Here is a 6,170-nt window from a genome sequence, read left to right as displayed (position 1 = left end):
TTCTGTTCAATAAAACTCAGCACTGAAATGCCTTTCCTTCAAAAGAGTTCATCTGAATATTCCTTTTGTTATTACCATTCAATCATTTTAAAAACATTTTATATTTTTAGAGCCCCATATGTTATTTACGGGCTCCTCCCTGCAGTCCACCTCTTGAGTTAAGACTCCATGAACTCTCTTGTGAATGCGAGGACAAAGAGAGGAGGATGTTGTTTAGTGTCACACACTGGAAAACCACTAAGTCTCCAATCTCATTTGCGTTGCCTGGATGTTTAGCAATGCCGAAATAAGCACTGGATTGTAAGACAAAGACCTTGCTTTTAGTGCCAGCAGAACTAATTACTAATCCTTTGACTTTGGGCAAGTTATTAACCTAACGTGAAGTGAGGATAGTAATTATTTGCCCTGCCTACTTCACAGGTAGTTGAACACTAAGAGATAATATTTATATATGTAAGATTGTTTTGTAAACTGTTTAAGCACTTTGCAAGTATAAGGCATCATCTAGGACTGGTCTCCAAGTGATGCATTCTTGCTTTACTCTCTTTTGCTTTTCTTTCTCCCAGTGGAAACCAAGCAGATCCTTTCAGAGTTCTTTATCTACAAAAACTGATAGGGTATTTTTTGAGGAAGAGGGGAGTAGCTTATGATTCTGTTTCCTTAGTAACAGCAAACCTTTTCCTGTAAAGACCAGATGTGAAACTCCTCTTTTTTTGTTTTTGAGATGGAGTCTCACTATGTTGCCCAGGCTGGAGTGCAGTGCTGCAATTTCAGCTCACTGCAACCTCCATCTCCCAAATTCAAGCGATTCTCCTGCCTCGGCCACCCGAGTAGCTGGGACTACAGGTGCGTGCTACCACGCCCTGCTAATTTTTTGTATTTTTAGTAGAGATGGGATTTCACCGTGTTAGCCAGGATGGTCTCGATCTCCTGACCTCGTGATCCACCCACCTCGGCCTCCCAAAGTGCTGGGATTACAGGTGTGAGCCAGCACACCCGGCCCTAACTCCTTTCTTTAGATGGAATTTAGACCAAAGAAAAACATTGATTTCTTATTCCACCCATTCAGTAGGAATTGGCAATGTGAAGATTGTTTAGAATTGTGTTGTGCAAGAATCCAGTGGATTTGGCAGGAAGAAGTGAAACACTGTACTTTATCATCCCAGGTTCTCATTCCTTACCATTCCTGCCTCCTCTCATTTTGAATGATGTGAAACGATATAAGAAAGACAAGAGGCCAGGCGTGGCGGCTCACACCTGTAATCCCAGCAGTTTGGGAGGCCGAGGCAGGCAGATCACATGAGGTCAGGAGTTCAAGACCAGCCTGGCCAATATGGCAAATCCCCATCTCTACTAAAAATACAAAAATTAACCGGGTGTGGTGGCACAAACCTGTAATCCCAGCTACTCAGGAAGCTGAGGCAGGAGAATCGCTTGAACCCAGGAGGCGGAGGTTGCAGTGAACCAAGATTGCACCACTGCACTCCAGCCTGGGCAATAGAGCGAGACTTCCGTCTCAAAAAAGAGAAAGAGAAGAGTTATACCCATAGGAGTGTCTTCTGTTACAGACTGCTAAAACAATAGTTCTGAGACAATATGTTTTCTCTGCCCATTTGTAATGGCTGCAAGAAGTTTATCATCTTTTCAGGCAGTCTCTCTAATACTCGGTTCCAAAAGACCACATGTGAAAGACCCTTCAGTAGAACACTGCTAGAAATGTTACTTCTGTTTATACTGTGTTGCTTTGTGAGTTTACCAAGTTTGCTCCTGAGAGTGGCATCTTATTTTGAGAATGAGAGCATGTGACGGTAGCCCTTAGCAATGTCAAAGCACTCGATAAAATCAAAGTGATGTGGCCCAGCGCAGATGGCTCACGCCTGTAATCCCAGCACTTTGGGAGGCCGAGGCTGGTGGATCACCTGAGGTCAGGATTTTAAGACCAGCCTGACCAATATGGTGAAACCTCATCTCTACTAAAAATACAAAAATCAGCCGGGCGTGGTGGCATGCGCCTGTAGTCCCAGCGACTTGGGAGGCTGAGACAGGAGAATTGCTTGAGCCCAGGAGGCAGAGGTTGCAGTGAGCTCAGATCACGTCACTGCATTCCAGCCTGGGCAACAAAGCAAGACTCCATCTCAAAAAAAATCAAAGTGATGTATGTAAGATCAGATGAGACCTCATGTGCATAGTTTCAGGGGCATATTTTTTTTTTTTTTTTTTTTGAGACAGAGTCTCGCTCTGTCGCCCAGGCTGGAGTGCAGTGGCGCGATTTCTGCTTATTGCAAGCTCCGCCTCCCGGGTTCAGGCCATTCTCCTGCCTCAGCCTCCATAGTAGCTGGGATTACAGGCGCCCGCCACCACGCCCGGCTAATTTTTTTGTACTTTTAGTAGAGACGGGGTTTCGCCGTGTTAGCCAGGATGGTCTCGATCTCCTGACCTCGTGAACCACCCGCGTCAGCCTCCCAAAGTGCTGGGATTACAGGCCTGAGCCACCGCGCCCGGCCTTCCTGGGGCATATTTCTATCAGTCCCTACTTGGATGTAGCTAAACTTCTCCCCCAGTCTTGGAAGTTAGGACGGTCTAAATCTGTCTCAAGGCTCAGAGCTGGCAAGAGCGAGTTGAGTGTTCATTACCTGATGGTATATATCCGCGTTTTGGACACCCCCTCCTGCGCACACGGGGGATAAGTCACGGAAAAGCCTAGTCTCACAGGAGTGGGGCTTAGTTCATCGCTTCCTCATTTCTCAAGCTCTGCATAACCTGGCTTGGACAAACCTGTTAGGTTTCCACAAACGGCCTCAGCTGTGGATGAGGAAGGCTTCGGGGGAAAAAAAAAGATACAGAGGGGACAGGATCGTTTTCATTAGTTGAGCTATTTTCCTCGTTTTACAAACAGTGGGGAGCAAAGAAAGGATGGGCTTCCCCTTTGCAGCTTGTTGTCTGGTGCCCGAGAGGCCAAAGTGAGAGGCATTTGAGATGTCCAAGAAAAGTGCGAGGCGGGTTTTCCCATAGAAGTCCTACCACATGAAATGAGAAAAAAACAATTCTCAGGAACAGCCAAGTTTGCCTTTCTCTGGTCCTTCATTTTTGAAGCCGCCTGCTTCCCCATCCTGCTGCGGGGGCGGAGGCTGTAGGCGGAAGCGCTGCGCGGCAGGAATGACAACCGGAGCTGAGAAAGGCTCTCGGCGCGGCGGCGGCGGCTGCTAGGGCCTGCCGCAGCCGCGGCCACTCGGAAAAGGCGGGGCTTCCCCGCAGGGCGGGGCGGGGCGGAGCGCTCTATCAGCCCTCCCGGTCGCCCGACTGCGCATGGCACGTTGCGTACTCCCCTCTCAGCAACCGGCCTGGCGGCGGCGCGGCAGTAAAACTGAGGAGGCGGAGCCAAGACGATCGGGGCTGCTTGCTAACTCCAGGAACAGGTACCTGCCCGGCGGTGTGCCTGGTGCGCTGCCGGGGCCAGTCCCTCCTCGCTCTGCCACCGATTCCATCTCCCCAGGCCCGGGCCTTCGTCGGAGCGGCCATCCTGGGCTCACCCTCACCCTCCACGGACCCTCTTTTTAACCCGCGTCCTCGACTCCCGCAATGAGGCGCCGCAGCCCGAGAGCAGAATAGGCTTGGGCCTGGCGGGGAGACGCTGAAGCGGAGTTGCCGGGCGAGAGAGGCGGGCTCCTGCTTTCCCCTTCCTCCCCACCTCCTAGGACTTCCAGGTGGGGAACCTAGGGCTGGGTGCCGGTTTGTCCTGCTCAGGCAGAGTGGCGGCCGACCCCAGTGCTGGGCTCCCCGCTCTCCCCAGCCGCCGCGCACCTCGGGCTGACAGGCAGCGGGTCAAGTCCTCGTAAGGACGCCAGATCCAGCTGACTCCCAGAATCGGCCTAAACGAAGAGCTCATTGTCTTTTTGTTTTCCAAAAATGTTTTTTGAGTGCCTGCAGGGGATTTGGGCGCCGGAGATGGGGGTTGAGGGTTGAGGGTTGGGGATAAGGAAGAGAGCTCGAGGGAAGGGCAGTGGGTAAGTAAAATTGTTCATAGTTCTCAGGAAATAGGGAACTAACCAACCTCTCTGCCAGTCTTCTCCTGCATCCTAACATACTTTAACTTGACTTTCCTCGAAGAAAAAGCCGTTGGAACTTGCCCTTTTCTTATTGTAATATCTGTTCAAGTAGAAGCATGTTCCAATACGTATATGCGACGTTAAGACAATTCTTAATTGACACTCATACCTTTCTGAAGACACCCAGGACTGTTTCTTGTCCCTGAGAGTTAAGGAAGAAACCAAATTTGATCACCTGCCTAGAAGCCTATGAATTCAGCCTTTAGTTACAGTGCTGAACTGGTCATATCTGTCCCCTACTTTTTAATCAGATTTCTTAGAGGTGTTTTGGCTGGAATGCAGTGTTTATAGTTGTGGCCCCAGAAATGGAGGAAGTTTACTCTGGTTTTAGAGCACAGGCTTTGGAACAGATTTAATTAGTCCCCTACCAATTACCTGTGTGACTTTGGGCATTTAACCTCCCTGCACCTTAATTTCCTGATCTGTAAAACAGAGATGATAATACTTGTGAGCTGCTCATGAAGCATTTAGCACAGTGCCTGACACGTAGGAAGTTTGCCATAAATGTTTGCTGGGTTTATTATTTTCTCTCTTTATTTTTATTTTATTTTTTGAGATGGAGTTTCGCCCTTGTCCCCCAGGCTGGAATGCAATGGCGCGATCTCCGCTCACTGCAACCTCGGCCTCCTGGGTACAAGCAGTTATCCTGCCTCAGCCTTCCGAGTAGCTGGCATTACAGGCACCCCCCACCACACCCGGTTAATTTTTGTATTTTCAGTAGAGACGGGGTTTCACCATGTTGGTCAGGCCGATCTCTGAGGTCCTGACCTCAGGTGATCCACCAGCCTTGGCCTCCCAAAGTGCTGGGATTACAGGCGTGAGCCACCGCGCCCGGCCAATAAAGCTATTTCTATGTCTGTCCACTAGTAATATTGCTTTGTTATGTGTATATGTATATATAGTGTTAAATGTTTCTGATAGGCTGGGTACCGTGGGCCACCTCGGTAATCCCAGCACTTTGAGAGACTGAGGCAGTAGGATTGCTTGAGCTCCGGAGTTTGAAACCAGGAACAGGTACCTGCCTGGCAGGGTGCCTGGTGCGCTGCCGGAGCCAGTCCCTCCTCGCTCTGCCACCCATTCCATCTCCCCAGGCCCGGGCCTTCGTCGGAGCGGCCATCCCGGGCCATATAATTATGTACATTATATGTATATACATATAATTATATACATTATATGTATATATGTACATATATATGTACATATACATATTAATATATAATGTATTAATAGGTATACATTTATGTATATATAATATATACACATAAAATTATGTATACCTATTAATACATTATATATTGTACATATATAATGTGCATAGACATGTATGTACATATATAATGTACATATATTATATACATAATAGATACATAATAATATATGCATAATATATAATATACACATACATATGTATTTCTTAATTCTTGATAAATGTGGATATATCTTTCGAATGATATCCATCTGCCCTCCCCTTTCATTAGAATTTACATTTTAAGGAAATTTACATTTGCATTTTAAGGAAATTTGAAGGGAGCACAGTGATGATGTTAATGTCATACAGATAACCGGGTATGGCAGCTCATGCCTGTAATCCTAGCACTTTGGGAGTCTGATGCAGGAGGATTGCTTGAGTTCAGGAGTTTGAGACCAGCCTGGGCAAGTTCATTTGTACGTGATTCAATCTGAAAATAGAAAAGTAGGCCGGGCGTGGTGGCTCACGCTTGTAATCCCAGCACTTTGGGAGGCCGAGGCGGGCGGATCACGAGGTCAGGAGATCGAGACCACGGTGAAACCCCGTCTCTACTAAAAACACAAAAAATTAGCCGGGCATGGTGGCGGGCGCCTGTAGTCCCAACTACTTGGAGAGGCTGAGGCAGGAGAATGGCGTGAACCCGGGAGGCGGAGCTTGCAGTGAGCCGAGATTGCGCCACTGCACTCCATCCTGGGCGACAGAGCAAGACTCCGTCTCAAAAAAAGAAAATAGAAAAGTCCTTCATAATTTGTATACCATTTACTGCTAATCACTAGGTAGAGCTACTCTAAACCAGCTCAGATGAAATTTATTAA

General features: G+C 47.9%; 1 protein-coding gene across 15 annotated transcripts in view; it reads left to right on the top strand.

The window, feature by feature from the left end:
- Positions 1-3,169: 3,169 nt before the first annotated feature.
- Positions 3,170-6,170, top strand: part of STRADA (STE20 related adaptor alpha) — a 43,237-nt gene continuing 40,236 nt past the window's right edge. For 6 of the 15 annotated variants that reach the window (XM_055258642.1, XM_055258640.1, XM_055258641.1 and 3 more), the window contains exon 1: positions 3,170-3,416. The gene's annotated coding sequence lies outside the window, so the exon portion shown is untranslated. Of the gene's footprint in view, positions 4,005-6,170 lie in introns of all 15 variants that reach the window. The other 9 variants (XM_063628306.1, XM_055258636.2, XM_063628303.1 and 6 more) reach the window with 8 other exon arrangements.

The sequence above is a fragment of the Symphalangus syndactylus genome, chromosome 20 (assembly GCF_028878055.3).
Source record: "Symphalangus syndactylus isolate Jambi chromosome 20, NHGRI_mSymSyn1-v2.1_pri, whole genome shotgun sequence".
NCBI lineage: Eukaryota > Metazoa > Chordata > Mammalia > Primates > Hylobatidae > Symphalangus > Symphalangus syndactylus.
The sequence above is the reverse complement of the archived record's forward strand: the minus strand, read 5'-3'. Positions and strand labels throughout refer to the sequence as shown.